We start from the raw sequence: 19,817 nt of genomic DNA on the forward strand, positions 1-19,817 counted from the left end.
TACTTTAAAACTCTGGCATTAACTCATAACACCAGAGTGGCAATTCCTGTTCACAAGAGCTTTCCAGACACAGTAACGAAACTACAGCTGTGAACTGGAACAAAAATGCAAAAACAAACATGGACAAGAGTCCAACTTATCTAGTAGTTGTCTAGGAGCAGGAACAAGCACAGAGAGGCTTCTGATAACATTGTTGACCGGCAAGCAACTAACAGAGCAGCAAGGTTATATAGCGACTCCCACATCTTGATGGGAACAGGTGAACAGAGAAGATGAAGACACCAGTTCAATTCCACCAGTAGCCACCGGGGGAGCCCAGAATCCAAATTCACAACAGTACCCCCCCCTCAAGGAGGGGGCACCGAACCCTCACCAGAACCACCAGGGCGATCAGGATGGGCCCTATGAAAGGCACGAACCAGATCGGAGGCATGAACATCAGATGCATTCACCCAAGAATTATCCTCCTGGCCATATCCCTTCCACTTGACCAGATACTGGAGTCTCCGTCTGGAAACACGAGAGTCTAAGATTTTCTCCACAATGTACTCCAACTCACCCTCAACCAACACCGGAGCAGGAGGCTCAACGGAAGGCACAACCGGTACCTCATACCTGCGCAATAATGACCGATGAAAAACGTTATGAATAGAAAAGGATGCAGGGAGGTCCAAACGGAAGGAAACAGGGTTAAGAATCTCCAATATCTTATACGGGCCGATAAACCGAGGCTTAAACTTAGGAGAAGAGACCCTCATAGGGACAAAACGAGAAGACAACCACACCAAATCCCCAACAGAAAGCCGAGGACCAACACGACGGTGGCGGTTGGCAAAAAGCTGAGTCTTCTCCTGGGACAACCTCAAATTGTCCACCACCTGCCCCCAGATCTGATGCAATCTCTCCACCACAGCATCCACTCCAGGACAATCCGAAGATTCCACCTGACCAGAGGAAAATCGAGGATGAAACCCCGAATTACAGAAAAACGGGGACACCAAAGTGGCAGAGCTGGCCCGATTATTGAGAGCGAACTCCGCCAATGGCAAAAAAGCAACCCAATCATCCTGGTCAGCAGACACAAAACACCTCAGATATGTCTCCAGGGTCTGATTAATCCGCTCGGTCTGGCCATTCGTCTGAGGATGGAAAGCGGACGAAAAAGATAAATCTATGCCCATCCTAGCACAGAATGCCCGCCAAAATCTAGACACGAATTGGGTCCCTCTGTCAGAAACGATATTCTCAGGAATACCATGCAAACGAACAACATTTTGAAAAAACAGAGGAACCAACTCGGAAGAAGAAGGTAACTTGGGCAGAGGAACCAAATGGACCATCTTAGAAAAACGGTCACACACCACCCAGATGACAGACATCTTCTGAGAAACAGGCAGATCTGAAATAAAATCCATCGAGATGTGCGTCCAAGGCCTCTTAGGAATAGGCAAGGGCAACAACAATCCGCTAGCCCGAGAACAACAAGGCTTGGCCCGAGCACAAACGTCACAAGACTGCACAAAGCCTCGCACATCTCGTGACAGGGAAGGCCACCAGAAGGACCTTGCCACCAAATCCCTGGTACCAAAAATGCCAGGATGACGTGCCAACGCAGAAGAATGAACCTCAGAGATGACTCTACTGGTCCAATCATCAGGAACAAACAGTTTATCAGGTGGGCAACGATCAGGTCTATCCGCCTGAAACTCCTGCAAGGCCCGCCGCAGGTCTGGAGAAACGGCTGACAATACCACTCCATCCTTAAGGATACCTGTGGGCTCAGAGTTACCAGGCGAGTCAGGCTCAAAACTCCTAGAAAGGGCATCCGCCTTAACATTCTTAGAACCCGGTAGGTATGACACCACAAAATTAAACCGAGAGAAAAATAATGACCAGCGCGCCTGTCTAGGATTCAGGTGCCTGGCGGTCTCAAGATAAATCAAATTTTTGTGGTCAGTCAATACCACCACCTGATGTCTGGCCCCCTCAAGCCAATGGCGCCACTCCTCAAAAGCCCACTTCATGGCCAAAAGCTCCCGATTCCCAACATCATAATTCCGCTCAGCGGGCGAAAATTTACGGGAAAAGAAGGCACAAGGCCTCATCACGGAGCAGTCAGAACTTTTCTGCGACAACACTGCCCCAGCTCCGATCTCAGAAGCGTCGACCTCAACCTGAAAAGGTAGAGCAACATCAGGCTGACGCAACACAGGGGCAGAGGAAAAACGGCGCTTAAGCTCCCGAAAGGCCTCCACAGCATCAGGGGACCAATCAGCAACATCAGCACCCTTCTTAGTCAAATCGGTCAATGGTTTAGCAATGTCCGAAAAACCAGCAATAAATCGACGATAAAAGTTAGCAAAGCCCAAAAATTTCTGAAGACTCTTAAGAGAAGAGGGCTGCGTCCAATCACAAATAGCTTGAACCTTGACAGGATCCATTTCAATGGAAGAGGGGGAAAAAATATATCCCAAAAAGGAAATCCTCTGTACCCCAAAAACACACTTAGAACCCTTCACACACAAAGAATTAGACCGCAAAACCTGAAAAACCCTCCTGACTTGCTGGACATGAGAGTCCCAGTCATCCGAAAAAATCAGAATATCATCCAGATACACAATCATAAATTTATCCAAATAATCGCGAAAAATATCATGCATAAAGGACTGGAAAACTGACGGAGCATTAGAAAGACCAAAAGGCATCACTAAATACTCAAAGTGGCCCTCGGGCGTATTAAATGCGGTTTTCCACTCATCCCCCTGCCTGATTCGCACCAAATTATACGCCCCACGAAGGTCAATCTTAGAGAACCACTTGGCCCCCTTTATGCGAGCAAACAAATCTTTCAGCAACGGCAATGGGTATTGATATTTAACAGTGATTTTATTCAAAAGCCGATAATCAATACATGGTCTCAAAGAGCCGTCTTTTTTTGACACAAAGAAAAAACCGGCTCCTAAGGGAGATGACGATGGACGAATATGTCCCTTTTCCAAAGACTCCTTTATATATTCTCGCATAGCAGCATGTTCAGGCACAGACAGATTAAATAAACGACCCTTTGGGTATTTACTACCCGGGATTAAATCTATGGCACAATCGCACTCTCGGTGCGGAGGTAACGAACCAAGCTTGGATTCTTCAAAGACGTCACGATAGTCAGACAGGAACTCAGGAATTTCAGAGGGAATGGATGATGAGATGGAAACCACAGGTACATCCCCATGAGCCCCCTTACATCCCCAGCTCAACACAGACATAGCTCTCCAGTCGAGGACTGGGTTGTGAGATTGCAGCCAAGGCAATCCTAGCACCAAATCATCATGTAGATTATACAGCACCAGAAAGCGAATAATCTCCTGGTGATCCGGATTAATACGCATAGTTACTTGTGTCCAGTATTGTGGATTATTATTAGCCAATGGGGTGGAGTCAATCCCCTTCAGAGGAATAGGAGTCTCCAAAGGCTCTAAATCATACCCACAGCGTTTGGCAAAGGACCAATCCATAAGACTCAAAGCGGCGCCAGAGTCGACATAGGCGTCCGTGGTAATAGATGACAAAGAGCAAATCAGGGTCACAGATAGAATAAATTTAGACGGTAAGGTGCAAATGGAAACAGATTTACCAAGCTTTTTAGTGCGCTTAGAGCATGCTGATATAACATGAGTAGAATCACCACAATAGAATCACAACCCATTTTTCCGTCTAAAATTCTGCCGCTCGCTTCGGGACAGAATTCTATCACACTGCATACTCTCTGGCGACTTCTCAGTGGACACCGCCAGATGGTGCACTGGTTTGCGCTCCCGCAAACGCCTATCGATCTGAATAGCCATTGTCATGGACTCATTCAGACCCGCAGGCACAGGGAACCCCACCATAACATCCTTAATGGCATCAGAGAGACCCTCTCTGAAAGTCGCCGCCAGGGCGCACTCATTCCACTGAGTAAGCACAGACCATTTACGGAATCTTTGGCAGTAAATTTCCGCTTCATCTTGCCCCTGAGATAGGGACATCAAAGTTTTTTCTGCCTGAAGCTCCAAATGAGGTTCGTCATAAAGCAACCCCAAGGCCAGAAAAAACGCATCCACATTGAGCAACGCAGGATCCCCTGGTGTCAATGAAAAAGCCCAGTCTTGAGGGTCGCCCCGGAGCAAGGAAATCACCATCCTGACCTGCTGTGCAGGGTCTCCGGCAGAGCGAGATTTCAGGGACAAAAATAATTTGCAATTATTTCGAAAATTCTGAAACCCGGATCTATTCCCCGAGAAAAATTCCGGCAAAGGAATTCTCGGCTCAGATACAGGTGCATGACAAACAAAATCTTGCAAATTTTGTACCTTCGTGGCGAGATTATTCAAACCTGCAGTTACACTCTGAAGATCCATTACAAACAGGTGGACACAGAGCCATTCAAGGGTTAAGAGGAGGTAAGAAGCAGCTAGACAGCAATTAAGGGCTAGGCAGCAAAACTCTGAGGGGGAAAAAAAAAAAAAAAAAAAAAAAAAAATTTTCCCTTCAACACTTCTTTTTCTCCTGCTTCAGCCCAAACAATTAACACTTTGAGGGCCGGTCAAACTGTCATGATCTCAATGGCAAGAGAACATAGCATAAGCATATATAGGAACTAGCTCTTGGAAGATGGGAACTGAGCTGACCATGAACTAAACCTAACGCACAACTAGCAGTGGCCGGGTAGCATGCCTACGTTGATTCTAGATGCCCAGCACCAGCCGGAGGACTAAATAAAACTAGCAGAGGAAAATATTAGTCCTAGCTCACCTCTAGAGAAATACCCCGAAAGGAGACAGAGGCCCCCCACATGTATTGGCGGTGAGTTGAGATGAAATAACAAACGTAGTATGAAAATAGGTTTAGCAAATTTGAGGTCCACTTACTACATAGCAGAAGACAGAAAGGACACTTTCATGGTCAGCTGAAAACCCTATCAAAAAAACCATCCAGAAATTACTTTAAAACTCTGGCATTAACTCATAACACCAGAGTGGCAATTCCTGTTCACAAGAGCTTTCCAGACACAGTAACGAAACTACAGCTGTGAACTGGAACAAAAATGCAAAAACAAACATGGACAAGAGTCCAACTTATCTAGTAGTTGTCTAGGAGCAGGAACAAGCACAGAGAGGCTTCTGATAACATTGTTGACCGGCAAGCAACTAACAGAGCAGCAAGGTTATATAGCGACTCCCACATCTTGATGGGAACAGGTGAACAGAGAAGATGAAGACACCAGTTCAATTCCACCAGTAGCCACCGGGGGAGCCCAGAATCCAAATTCACAACAGTATACCCCTCCTCACATGTAAAGCGCCATGGAATAAATGGCGCTATAATAATAAATAATAATAATAATAATAATAATAAATCTCTTCGAAAATATGACAAAAAGAATAATTCTAAATAGTAGTCATACAGTTACAAACACGGGGGAAAGGGTAATTGGGGTGCCACTTATGAGAACTGTAGTGTGTGATGTTAAGGTGGAGGAAGAGGAGGAGAGGTCACTTGATGCGGAGCTTGCCCTCCACTGGAACACATTCTGTCCCTCATCTACAAGACATACCCATGTGCAGCTGCCAAAGAAAGGGAGTCGGGTAGCGCATCCAGTAAAATAAGTTGTCAAAATGCTGCACAATTTGTCACTGCAGCAAAACAAACCTACTGCTCATTTCTCATATCATACCTGTCTCATAACCATAGGAAGTTTTTCAGTTCTTTGAATTCTCTCCTTGTCCTCCAGCTCCCCCTCCCTATCCACTCATCTCAGGAGAAGACTTTGCCTCATTTTTTAAGCATAAGATTGACAACATAGCATAAGATTGACACTCCTCATAACTACTCAACTCTCCTCCTCCAAAACCAACTTCACCATCACGGAAGATCAGCTTTCCTCTTTATTCTCCAAATCACATCTCACCAACTGTGAACTTGACCCAATCCTGTCCTACCTCATTCCAAACCTTACAACAGCCTTCATCTGAAAACTAACCCACCACTTCAACCTGTCACTAACAACTGTTGTCTTCACCTCATGCTTCAAACATACCTCGATCACGCCTATTCTCAAAAAGTCGTGCCTTGACCCATCCTTTGGTTATAGCTATCGCCCCATGTTACTTCTCTCCTTTGCCTCAAAACTAGTGGAACAACACATCCATTTCCAACTGTCCTCAAATCTATCCTCCTGCTCCATCTTTGACAGCTTACAATCTTTTGGCATCACAGACTTGGCCATATCTTGGATCTCTTCATACCTAACAGACAGGACATTCAGTGTCTCCCACTCACACATCACCTCCTCATCTCACCCCCTATCTGTCAGTGCCCCCCATGGGTCAGTTTTAGGAACCCTGCTCTACTCCATCTACATCTCATGGAGTCTCACATTTTTCAGCTTCACCTCTATACTGATGACACTCAGATCTATTGTACCTCTCTGGACCTGATATCACCTCCTTACTTACCAGAATCCCACAATTTCAGTCCTCTATTTCATCTTTCTTCTCTGCTCAGTTTCTAAAACTTAACATGGCTAAAACCGAATTCATCACCTTTCCACCATCTCATTCAACCCCCGAACTGACCTAGCCATCAAAATCAATGGCTTGACTATGATCTTTCCTTCAAATCGAAGATCCAATCCCTTTCCCCTTCTTGCTCACTCCAACTCAAAAATATCTCCCGAATCCACAGATTCCTCAATCATGAATCTGTAAAAACACTAGTGCACATCCTCATCATCTCTCGCCTCGACTACAGCAACCTCCTTCTCTGTGGTTTCCCTTCTAACACTATTGCACCCATCCAATCTATCCTAAACTCTGCTGCCTGACTAATCCACCAGTCACCATGCTATTCCTTGGCTTCTTCCCTCTGGCAATCCCTGCACTGGCTCCCCATTGAACCCTAAGTTTGGCATACAAAGCAATCCAAGACCTGTCTCCCCCATATATCTGTGACCTAGTCTCCTGGTACTTACCTGCATGCAACCAATTGTCACAAGATCTCTTCTCTACTTTACTTTTATCTCCTCTTCCCACAATCGTATACTAGATTTCTACTCTGCAACTGTGTCACTCAGCATATCATACTCTCGCCTACAATGGGAACCTGAAGAAATACCTCTTCCGACAAGTCTATAATCTACACTAATCATCGCTTCAAGCAGCTCTACCCTCACCTATTGTATCCTCACCCATTTGTAGACTGTGATCCCTCATGGGCAAGGTCCTGTCTCCTCCAGTAGCAGTCAGTGATTTATATTGTTTAAGGTTTACCAAGACGATGTTTGTGTCACCTGAGTGTGGCTGATTAAAAATCACATGTAAGATGCTGCATGAGGTATCAGGGCTCCCAGCATAGCAGGCTTACATCAGTCCATCACCCACCTCATCTTAATTGAAACTTCAATTCAAAGCTGTAAATGCTGGCCCAGACCCTGAAACCTCATACATGGCTCATGGCTGACTGCTTTTGTGCCATTATAAAAGGTTCTACTATGGGTCAATTACCTGTGTTACTATTTTTACATTTTCTATTAATAGTAGTCTATACAACTGATGTTTGTACCATCTGAGTGTGGCTAGAATAATAAAAAAAAAGGTGTGAGGTCTCCCAGCTAAGAAGGCTGACACCACTCCCTTAATCACTATGTCCTCATTGAAACTTCAATTCCAAGCTGTAAATGATGGGTCAGGCCCTGATACCTCATGCATGGCCTGTGGCTGAATGATGCTGTGCATTTGCAAATTTCTACTGTGGGTCAATTGATGCCACTTTTCATGGTGTCTGCCCCTAATTTTAGCTGTTTGGGAAGCTTTTTGTCTATGCGCTTGGTTTTCCCTCCCATTGAATCTAATGGATACATTCATCGAACTGTTCGGTGAACGGTGGTCTGTTCGGCTTTTAATCATCAGTAAAATCATTACTGCCAGTCAGACAGCTGTGGTTCCCACACTGTCAAACGACAGTGTGAGCCCGCATCCATTTTGCCTGGCTGGTTATCAAAAAAACAGGGGAACCCATGCCTTTTTTTTGTCTTTTAATTATTTATCTAGAGTGCAGGAGTGATGGGAGTGATGAGTACTCCCATCAGCCGCCACATGGTCAAAATTGTTGGTACCCCTCGTTTAATGACAGAAAAACCCACAATGGTCACAGAAATAACTTGAATCTGACGAAAGTAATAATAAATAGTGTTGAGCGATACCTTCCGATATCGGAAAGTATCGGTATCGGAAAGTATCGGCCGATACCGGCAAAATATCGGATCTCGCCGATACCGATACCCGATACCAATGCAAGTCAATGGGACGAAAATATCGGAATTAAAATAAACCCTTTCTTTCCTTGTAGGTTCATTCTACATGAAGGAAAACAACTAAGAATAATGTAGGATGTATTGGGGGAGGTGGCGGAGACATTAAAGGCATAGAGGTTTAGCCCAATCAAATAGAATAGCAGGAATTTTAATTTTTTTTTAAGACGTTCGGAGTTACAAAGATATTGACTATGTTAAGATTTTTTTTATTTTGTCAGATATTGATGTTTCACTACTTCCACGCCCTTCACCCTCTTTTTTACTTCTCCCACACTTTCTTCTTCATCATCATCAGCATCTTTGACATCAAGTTCTTCTTCACCTTATTCATCTTCTTCATCTTCTACCTATAATTTTTTTTTGTTACATTGTTCATATTCTTTTTATTTAACTATTATTCTTCTTCATATTCAAGTTCTTCATCATATTCTTATTTGTGACAGGAATTCCCGTAGTTGTTATCTATAAAAGTTTGAAGATTACACCTTCCGTTCTGCCTGTCACAAAAGAGTTACATTTGTCTGCGTTCAGTTTGGCCTGCAGCATCAGGCTTTATCCAGGGGCACCACGAGGAGGAACGGACTCACTCCCATACACTGCTTAGTCTTCTTCTGCTTATAATTTAGATAATATCTTTTGCTCTGATATTTAGTGTTATGCTTAATGTTCTTCTGCTCTTTGTTCTGCAGCCTCTTGTTCTTCTGCTTCTCGGTCTCCCATGTCGTCGTCGTCTCCAGGGTCGTCGTCATCTCAGTGGTTGTCGTCTCTGGTGTCGTCGTCATCTTAGGGGTGGTCTTCCGGGTCATCGTCTTTAGGGTCTTGAACTTGGAAATGTAGCAGAAGGTACAAGAAGGCTGAGAAAATGCCGAGAAACAGCTGATGGAACTGGAACTCGGATGGCTACCCGAAGGTCCAAGAGCCAATGGAACTACCGAGGACCAGCTGACGTTACTGGAACCCGGTTACTAAGCAGGAGGTACCCGTGCCTGAAAGCACTACCAAGGACCACCTGACGTTGGTGGAACTCGGATACCCAGAGGGAGGCACCTAAGCCAAAGGCTCTGCCCGGAACCAGATGACGGTACTGGAACCAGGATGGGGAGCAGAAGGTACAAGAGCAAAAGACACTGCCGAGAACCAGCTAACGGTACTGGAACCCGGATGGGTAGCCGAAGGTCCAAGAGCCAATGGAACTACCGAGGACCAGCTGACGTTACTGGAACCCGGTTACTAAGCAGGAGGTACCCGTGCCTGAAAGCACTACCAAGGACCACCTGACGTTGGTGGAACTCGGATACCCAGAAGGAGGCACCTAAGCCAAAGGCTCTACCCGGAACCAGCTGACGGTACTGGAACCAGGATGGGGACCTATTCAAGCTTGTCTTCATAGAGCTCCAACTAGTGGGGTTGGAGCAAAGGGTCAGCAGGGGGAGCAGAGTGTAGGCCGAAGCCTGCACTGGAGGCATTTGGAGGTCTGTTATGTCTGCGTGGAATTTGCAGGACACGATGCCGGCTACACAGCAGGGGAACAGCTGGCGTTGCTGAACCCCACTGACACATTGGTGGGTGTTTTTCTCTGTGCAGCCAGCACTTCCGGGCGCCAACTGGCGGTGTTAGAGCCCAGGGTCAGCAGGAGGAGCAGAGGGAGCAGAGTGTAGGCCGAAGCCTGCACTGGAGGCAGTTTTAGGTCTGTTGTGTCTGCGTGGCGTTTGCAGGACACGTTGCTGGCTACACAGCAGGGGAACAGCTGGCATTGCTGAACCCCACTGACACATTGGCGGGTGTTTTTCTCTGTGCAGCCAGCACTTCCGGGCACCAACTGGCGGTGTTAGAGCCCAGGCTCTGCAGGAGGAGCAGAGTGTAGGCCGAAGCCTAATTGAACCAATTTTAAAGGTAACCTTTAATTCCCCCTCAGGTGTAACAAACTAGAAGAGCCACAGCTTTGGCAGCAGTAATGCTGCACAAGTCAAAGGTTGCTCTTTTAATTTTGCTCCTTGCACACGCTGAAAGAAACACGTATAACATTTAGCCCCTTATACAGTCAAACTGTCTTGGAGGCGGGAGTTTCCTTCTTAATGAGACGCAGCACAGCTGTCAAAAATCCCACCTTGGTGCTGGGCGCAGCCTCCTGAGCGTCGTTATTTGCTGTACAGGAGTCTGCGCTGTCGTGTTATCCCTTGGCCTTGCGCTGTTAGCGCTGCCCGTCTTCTGACATCATTTAATGTCGGCCGGTGCGGTTCGCGATGCCCATGAATCCCAGCCCCGCAGTGTCTTCTCATTTATTCACACTGCGGGGCTGGGATTCATGGCCTTGTGCAGTACATATGTTCACCTCTCGCTCGGGTCCTTACACCTGCTTCAGACTGTGCGGCGTCAGCTGATCCCTTATCGCATGCCACGGCCATGAAGCCGTACAGTCTGAAGAAGGCGGAAGGAGATGAGGGACAGGCGAAGATATGCACTGCTCATGCCCATAAATCACACCCTCGCAGTCTAAATAATTAAGACACCGAGGGGCGTTGTGTCGGGCAGGGCGGCCGCAGAGGCGCAGCCAGCCAAACAATGATGTCAGAAGAAGGGCTGCGCCACCAAGGGGGTCGCTGCGTGTCATTACAAAGGAAAGTCACACCTCAGGGATGTTTTAATGGTCTCGGGGGACACATTTTATACGTGTTGAGTTCGACGTGTGCAAGGAGAATAACTTAGTGAGCCACCTTGTACAAATGCAGCATTACTGCTGTACAAGGAGGCTGTTCTACATACAAACGCCTGGGGGGGGACAGGTTCCCTTCAATTTCAGTTCTTGTGTCTGCGTGGCGTTTGCAGGACACGTTGCCGGCTACACAGCGGGGGAACAGCTGGCGTTGCTGAACCCCACTGACACATTGGCTGGTGTTTTTCTCTGTGCAGCTAGCACTTCTGGGCGCCAACTGGCGGTGTTAGAGCCCAGGGTCAGCAGGAGGAGCAGAGGGAGCAGAGTGTAGGCCGAAGCCTGCACTGGAGGCAGTTTTAGGTCTGTTGTGTCTGCGTGGCATTTGCAGGACACGTTGCCGGCTAGACAGCAGGGGAACAGCTGGCGTTGCTGAACCCCACTGACACATTGGCGGGTGTTTTTCTCTGTGCAGCCAGCAATTCCGGGCGCCAACTGGCGGTGTTAGAGCCCAGGGACAGCAGGAGGAGAGGGTGCAGAGTGTAGGCCGAAGCCTGCACTGGCGGCAGCTTTGTGTCTGCGTGGCGTTTGCAGGACACGTTGCCGGCTACACAGCAGGGGCACAGCTGGTGTTGCTGAACCCCACTGACACATTGGCGGGTGTTTTTCTCTGTACAGCCAGCACTTCCGGGTACCAACTGGCGGTGTTAGAGCCCAGGGTCAGCAGGAGGAGCAGAGGGAGCAGCGTGTAGGCCGAAGCCTAATTGAACCAATTTTAAAGGTAACCTTCAACCCCCCCCTCAGGTGTTACAAACTAGAAGAGCCACACCTTGTGCAGCTGTAATGATGCACAAGTGAAAGGTTGCTCTTTAAGTTTTGAATCTTTCAGACGCTGAACGAAACACGTATAAAATTTAGCCCCTTATACAGTCAAACTGTCTTGGAGGCGTGACTTTCCTTCTTAATGAGACGCAGCACAGCTGTCAAAAATCCCACCTTGGTGCTGGGCGCAGCCTCCTGAGCGTCGTTATTAGCTGTACAGGAGTCTGCGCTGTTGTGCTATACCTTGGCCATGCGCTGTTAGCGCTGCCCGTCTTCTGACATCATTTCATGTCGGCCGGTGCGGTTCGCGTTGCCCATGAATCCCAGCCCTGCAGTGTCGTTTCCTTAATTCACACTGCGGGGCTGGGATTCATGGCCTTGCGCAGTCAATATGTTCGCCTCTCACTCGTGTCCTTACACCTGCTACAGACTGTGCGGCGTCAGCTGATCCCTTATCGCATGCCACGGCCATGAAGCCGTACAGTCTGAAGAAGGTGGAAGGAGATGAGTGACCGGCGAAGATATGCACTGCTCATGCCCATAAATCACACCCTCGCAGTCTAAATAATTAAGACACCGAGGGGCGTTGTGTCGGGCAGGGCAGCCGCAGAGGGGCAGCCAGCCAACCAATGACGTCAGAAGACGGGCAGCGCTACCAAGGGGGTTGCAGCGTGTCATTACAAAGGAAAGTCACACCTCAGGGACGTTTTAATGGTCTCGGGGGACACATTTTATGCGTGTTGAGTTCGACGTGTGCAAGGACAATAACTGAATGAGCCACCTTGTACAAATGCAGCATTATTGCTGTACAAGGAGGCTGTTCTACATACAAACGCCTGGGGGGGGACAGGTTCCCTTCAATTTCAGTTCTTGTGTCTGCGTGGCGTTTGCAGGACACGTTGCCGGCTACACAGCAGGGGAACAGCTGGCGTTGCTGAACCCCACTGACACATTGGCTGGTGTTTTTCTCTGTGCAGCTAGCACTTCCGGGCGCCAACTGGCGGTGTTAGAGCCCAGGGTAAGCAGGAGGAGCAGAGGGAGCAGAGTGTAGGCCGAAGCCTGCACTGGCGGCAGCTTTGTGTCTGCGTGGCGTTTGCAGGACACATTGCCGGCTACACAGCAGGGGAACAGCTGGCGTTGCTGAACCCCACTGACACATTGGCGAAGTGTTTGGCTCTGTGCAGCCAGCACTTCCGGGCGCCAACTGGCGGTGTTAGAGCCCGGAGTCAGCAGGAGGAGCAGAGTGTAGGCCGAAGCCTGCACTGGAGCAAGTTGAAAGGGAACCTTTAACCCCCACCCCAGGCGTGTGTTGCTGAAAGAGCCATCTTGTACAGCACTAATGATGCAAAGGGAAAAGATGGCTCTTTTAATTATGCTCCTTTCAAAGGCTGAACTAGACACTTATGAAATGTGTCCCCTCACACCGTTAAACCGTCCCGGAGGTGGGACTTTCCTTTGTAATGTGACGCAGCACAGCCGTCATTCCTACCCCCTTGGCGCCGTGCGCCGCCTCCTCAGCGTTGTTTGATTCCGTCCCGGAGCCTGTGCTGTTATGTTATCCCTTGGCCAGGTGCACTTAGCGCTGCCCATCTTCTGACATCATTTGGTGTCAGGCTGGCTGCGCCTGTGCGGCCGCGCTGGCCGAGATCCCGCCTCTCAGTGTCGTTTAATGTAATCCCACCGCGGGCCTGGGATCCGTGGCCCTGCGCAGTGCATATCCTCGCCTCTCACTCCCCTCCCTCCGGCTTCTTCAGACTGTGCGGTGTCACTGCTGTGGCATGCTATTAGGGATCAGCTGACGGCGCACAATCTGAAGAAGGCGGAGGGAGATGAGTGACAGCCTGAGGTGAAGATATGCACTGCGCATGCCCATGGATCCCAGGCCCGCAGTGTGATTAAATCAGAAGACACTGCGAGGCGGGATCTCGGGCTGCGCGGCCGCACAGGCGCAGCCAGCCTGACACCAAATGATGTCAGAAGACGGGCACCGCAAAGTGTGCCTGGCCAAGGGATAACATAACAGCGCTGGCTCCGGGACAGAATTAAACAACGCGGAGGAGGCGGCGCACGGCGCCAAGGGGGTAGGAATGATGGGTGTGCTGCGTCACATTACAAAGGAAAGTCCCACCTCCGGGATGGTTTTACGGTATCAGTGGACACACTTTAAAAGTGTTAAGTTCTGCGTGTGCAAGGAGCTAAACAAAAATAGTTACCTTTTCCTTGTGCAGCATTACTGCTGCACAAGGTGGCTATTTCAGTAACAAACGCCTGGGGGGGGGACAGGTTCCCTTACATTTCAGTTGTTGTGTCAGCGTGGCGGTCGCAGGACTCATTGCCGGCTACACAGCTGGGGATCAGCTGACGTTACTGACACCCAATAACTCTGGGTCGTATGTTTTGACTGTGCAGATGGCACTTCTGAGCCTCAACTGGCGGTGTTGGAGCCCAGGAATTACAGTTCAGGTGGTAGAAAGATGAACACAACAGGAGACCTGGATACTGTAGACAGTCACCCAATTATTTAATCAGGAAGAGGAGTGGCAAATTCCTGCGAGATCCAGGCCTGGTTCATTTTCAGGAAAGTAAGCCGGTCAACGTTATCGGAGGATAGTCGCATGCGAGGGTCTGTTAGTACACCACCTGCAGCACTAAAGACGCGTTCCGATAATACACTAGCCGCAGGGCAAGACAGCACCTCCAATGCATACTGGCTTAGCTCTGGCCATGTATCCAGCTTAGAGACCCAAAACTTGAAAGGGGAAGAGCCGTCTGGGAGTACAGCAAGAGGGCAAGACATGTAGTCTGTCACCATCTGACGGAACCGTTGCCTCCTACTGACTGGAGCCACCTGTGATGGTGTAGACATTTGTGGCGGGCACACAAAACTGTGCCACAGTTGGGCCATACTGGTCTTGCCTTGGGCAGAGGCACTGCTTCTGCTCCCTCTTTGTGCAGAGCCTCCTCCAGTGCCTGGATGCACTGAGCTGCTTTGTAAAGCACTAGCAGCACTTCTCTCAGTTGGACTGGAGAAGATGATGGAATTCACCAGTGTGTCTTGGTACTCCCACATTTTACGCTCCCGGTTCAACGGTGTGATGAGGCTTTGTACATTGTCCCGGTAGCGAGGATCGAGGAGGGTGAACACCCAATAATCAGCCATGTTGAGAATGTGGGCGATGCGGCGGTCGTTTCTCAGGCACTGCAGCATGTAATCAACCATGTGCTGCAGACTGCCAACTGGCCAAGAAACGCTGTCCCCTGCTTGAGGCGTGATCTCTGCCCGCTCGTCATCACCCCACCCTCGCTGTACACACTGACTACTGGACAATTGTGTAACTCCCTCCTCTGGATGGATGTCTTCCTCCTCCATTGACTCCTCTTCATCCTCCTCACAAAGTGTCCCTTGCCTACGCGTTTGTGAGGAACCACGTGGTGCTGACTGTCCAGAAGATGATGGAAATGGTGAATCCTCATCCTCCACCTCTTCCACATCATCATCCCTTAGCGCTTGCAGTGATTTTTCAAGCAGGCAGATAAGGGGGACAGTCATGCTGACTAGTGCATCATCTGCACTCCCCATCTGCGTGGAATAATCGAAGGGACGCAAAACCTGGCAGACGTCCTTCATAGTGGCCCACTCTGTGGTTGTGAAGTCTGAACGGCGCGGAGTGCGACTTCTTTGCGCCTGATGCAGCTGGTACTCCATTACTGCTTGCTGCTGCTCACACAACCGCTCCAACATATGTAACATGGAATTCCACCTGGTAGGTAGGTCACATATGATGCGATGTTCCAGAAAGCGGAATCGGCGATGCAGAGCCGCAATGCGCGATTTTGCCGTGCTGGAACGCCGCAAGTGAGCACACTCTAGGCGGACCTTGTGCAGCAGTGCATCAAGATCCGGATAGTCCCTCAAAAAACTCTATTAACCAAAAGCACAACAAACCTCAGCATAATTTAGCGAAGTAATTGTTACAAAAACTGCATAGGTAGGTCACAGCTAAATCTGCAAGATAGGACAAAACTAAAAGGACTGGTCGCTAATAGACATGAGGAAGAAATGGGCCACAAGGACCCGAAAAAACGACCACAAAAGTCCGTATATCAAAATATATATAAACCTTTATTAATCATAATACCAAGATTAAACATATAGACAAAAAATTTGTTCTACTTTTTTGTCTATATGTTTAATCTTGGTATTATGATTAATAAAGGTTTATATATATTTTGATATACGGACTTTTGTGGTCGTTTTTTTGGGTCCTTGTGGCCCATTTCTTCCTCAAAAAACTCTGCACGACCAAGTTGAGCACATGTGCCAGACATGGGATGTGAGTGAGGTTGCCGAGGCCCAGAGCTGCCACCAGATTTCGGCCATTATCACACACTACCATGCCTGGCTGGAGATTCGCTGCCACAAACCACACATCGCTCTCCTGCTTGATGGCATTCCAGAGCTCCTGCGCTCTGTGGCTTCGATTCCCCAAAGAAATTAATTTCAAGACGGCCTGTTGACGTTTGGCCACGGCTGTGCTCATGTCGGTCGTAACAGGTAAACGTTCATGGGTCCATGTGGAGGTAGACTGTGACGGCTCCTGCAGCGATGATTCTGAGGAACTTGTGTAAGAGGAGGAGTCAATGCGTACAGACTGGATTCCTGCAATCCTTGGAGTGGGCAGGACACGTCCTGCGCCACTCGCACGATCTGTACCCGGCTCAACAACATTAACCCAATGAGCAGTGAAGGAAAGGTATCGCCCCTGTCCATGGTGACTGGTCCACGCATCGGTGGTGAGGTGGACCTTGCTACTGACGGCGTTCAGTAGCGCGTGTTTTATGTGTCCCTCCACATGCTTGTGCAGGGCAGGGACGGCTTGCCTGCTGAAATAAAAGCGGCTGTGCACATTGTACTGTGGGACTGCCAATGACATCAAGTCACAGAAGCTGTCAGTCTCCACCAGCCTGAATGACAGCATTTCCAGTGACAGAAGTTTGGCAATGCCTGCAGTCAGAGCCTGTGCTCATGGGTGATTTGATGAGAAAGGCCGCCTTTTCTCCCATGCCTGTACTACCGATGGCTGTAGACTGGGCTGGGAGTGTGAGGATGACTGGGAACGTGGTGCTGTGGGTGGAATTACAGTGGGTCTCTGGACAACAGTGCCAGAAGTTCTTCCCTGGCGATCCTTGGAGGAAGCCGAACCAGCTGTGTGTGAGCTGGAGGAAGAGGCAACACAAGCTGAAGAGGTGGTAGCTGCCGCTGTTGTTTGGCCTAGGTCTTCAGTGTGTTTTTGTAACTCCGCCGCGTGCCTGGTCCGCACATGTTTCCACATACTGGAGGTATTGAGGTTGCTGACATTTTTCCCTCTTTTGAATTTATGATGACACACCTTGCATTTGACAAAGCAAATGTCATCTGCAACTGTGTCAAAAAAGGACCAGGCACTGCAAGTCTTGGGAGCACCCTTTTTGGCTTTTGGAAGAGACATGCTCCTAACGGGTGCCAAAGTGGAGGCTACAGGATCCGCAGTCTTCCCCCTCCCTCTCCCTCTTTGGCCCGGGGAATCTCTTCCTCAGAGCTGCTCCCACCACCTTCCTGTCCCTCACGCCATGATGGGTCAAGGACCTCATCATCTACACTACCCTCTGCCACCAACTGCGCCTCCTGGGTAGTCTCAGCAGCACAGCACGCACCAGAAAGTGGCACCTGAGTGTCATCAGCGGATGCGTTCTGCAGTGTGGTGACCGGAGGCACTGGCCCACCCGCCTCTTCAGACTCAGAGAGAAAAAGCTGTTGGGCATCACTGCACACTGCCTCTTCTTCCATTTCTCCAATGCTGCTTGGCTGGCCCCCTGTTTCCAAGCCAAGAGATTCAGAGAACAGAAGTAGAGACGGCTCCTGTCCTGGGCTCTCTGTCTGCCTGGGCAATTTGGCAGGTGGTGAAGAGACAGATGGGTGCTCTCCAGTGCTCTGTGTCTGAGAGGATGTGGCACTAATTGAAGTTGATGCGTTAGCTGCCTTCCATCCGACAACGGCTTCAATTTGGTCTTCACGCAGCAGCGGTGTACGGCGCTCTCCGACAAAGCTGCGCATGAAGGACTGTTCCCTGTTGAAACTGGGTGATGATGAGTCACCGGTGCCCGCAGCAGGCACAGAATCCCCACATCCTCTCCCTGCTCCGCGCCCACGCCCACGTGCCTTACTCCCTGCCTTCTTCATCTTGGTTGACTGATAAGATAAGCAGAAAAGTACTAACGGCTTAGTGTGCTTATTCCTGAACAGCTCCTAACAGGTATAAGAAACACTAATTTTCTAAAGTGTGGACTAGACTTTAATATGAGCTAATGTGGCCTACACAACTGTAAAGTGGTGTGTTTGGTGAACTTTATTATTTATTTATTTTTGGGGGCTGAACTGACAACAGGGCGAGCTGCACTCACACGGAGACCGTGCAGACAGCCGTAAACGGCGCTGCAAGGCCCCAAAAACCTCCTCTACATTATCCTATGTAGTGTTTTTCCACAATTTAGCTGGATACGGGTGAAAAGCCACTAATAGGAATTATTTGAAAAAATGTGCAGCGGGCTGCACTATTTGCAAAAAAGGACAACGGAATGGATAGAACTGTATGAGTCAGTGAACCACCCTGAGCTGGATACAACCGGCTGTGGCTGCACACAGACTACAGGGCGAGCTGCACTCACACGGAGACTGTGCAGACAGCCGTAAACGGCGCGGCAAGGCCCCAAAAACCTCCTCTACGTTATCCTATGTAGTGTTTTTCCACAATTTAACTGAATACGGGTGGAAAGCCACTAATAGGAATTATTTGAAAAAATGTGCAGCAGCCTGCACTATTTGCAAAAAAGGACAATGGAATGGATAGAACTGTATGAGTCAGTGAACCACCCTGAGCTGAATACAACCGCCTATGGCTGCACACAGACTACAGAGTGGGCTGCACTCACACACACACACACACACACAGAGACCTTGCAGATCGCTGTAAAAACAGCGCTGCAAGGCAAAAGCAAGGTGAACACACAGCGGTTGCTAAATTAGCCTGGGAAAAGCACAAAGAAGCAAATCGCTATCTCAACTGGCCCTCAGTCAGAACACAGCGTCCTATGCCTAACTGAATTCACAGCAGAGTGAGCCCAAAATGGCGCCAGCGACTTTTAAACTGCAGCATGACATCATTTCAGCAGCCAGTCACAGCCTTGCCAGTAGTTTCATGCCCACCATGCTGAACAGGATGTGCCCACACTTGTAATCATTCCTCATTGGCTGAATTCGTGCTGTTTGAATTGAGAACTTCCGATTCAGGTATCCAATATGCGGCAAGTATCGGATCTCGGTATCGGGATTCCGATACCGCAAATATCGGCCAATACACGATACTTGCGGTATCGGAATGCTCAACACTAATAATAAATAAAAAATCTATGAAAATGAACAAATGAAAGTCAGACTTTCCTTTTCAACCATGCTTTTGCAGAATAAAAAAAAAAAAAACTCATGAAATAGGCCTGGATAGAAATGATGGTATCCTTAACTTAATACTTTGTTGCACAACCTTTTGAAGCAATCCCTGCAATCAAACGATTCCTGTATCTGTCAATGAGACTTCTGCACCTCTCAACAGGTATTTTGGCCCACTCCTCAATAGCAAACTGCTCCAGTTGTCTCGTGTTTGAAGGTTGCCTTTTCCAGACGGCCTGTTTCAGCTCTTTCCAAAGATGCTCAATAAGATTTAGGTCAGGACTCATAGAAGGCCACTTCAGAATAGTCCAATGTTTTCATCTTAGCCATTTTTGGGTGTTTTTAGCTATGTGTTTTGGGTCATTATCATGTTGAAAGACCCATGACCTACAACTGAGACCAAGCTTTCTGACACTGGGCAGCACATTTCTCTCTAGAATCCTTTCACAGTCTTGAGATTTCCTTGTACCCTGCACAGATTGTAGACACCCTGTTCCAGATGCAGCAAAGCA

Source organism: Ranitomeya variabilis, chromosome 4, assembly GCF_051348905.1.
Source record: "Ranitomeya variabilis isolate aRanVar5 chromosome 4, aRanVar5.hap1, whole genome shotgun sequence".
Classification (NCBI taxonomy): domain Eukaryota; kingdom Metazoa; phylum Chordata; class Amphibia; order Anura; family Dendrobatidae; genus Ranitomeya; species Ranitomeya variabilis.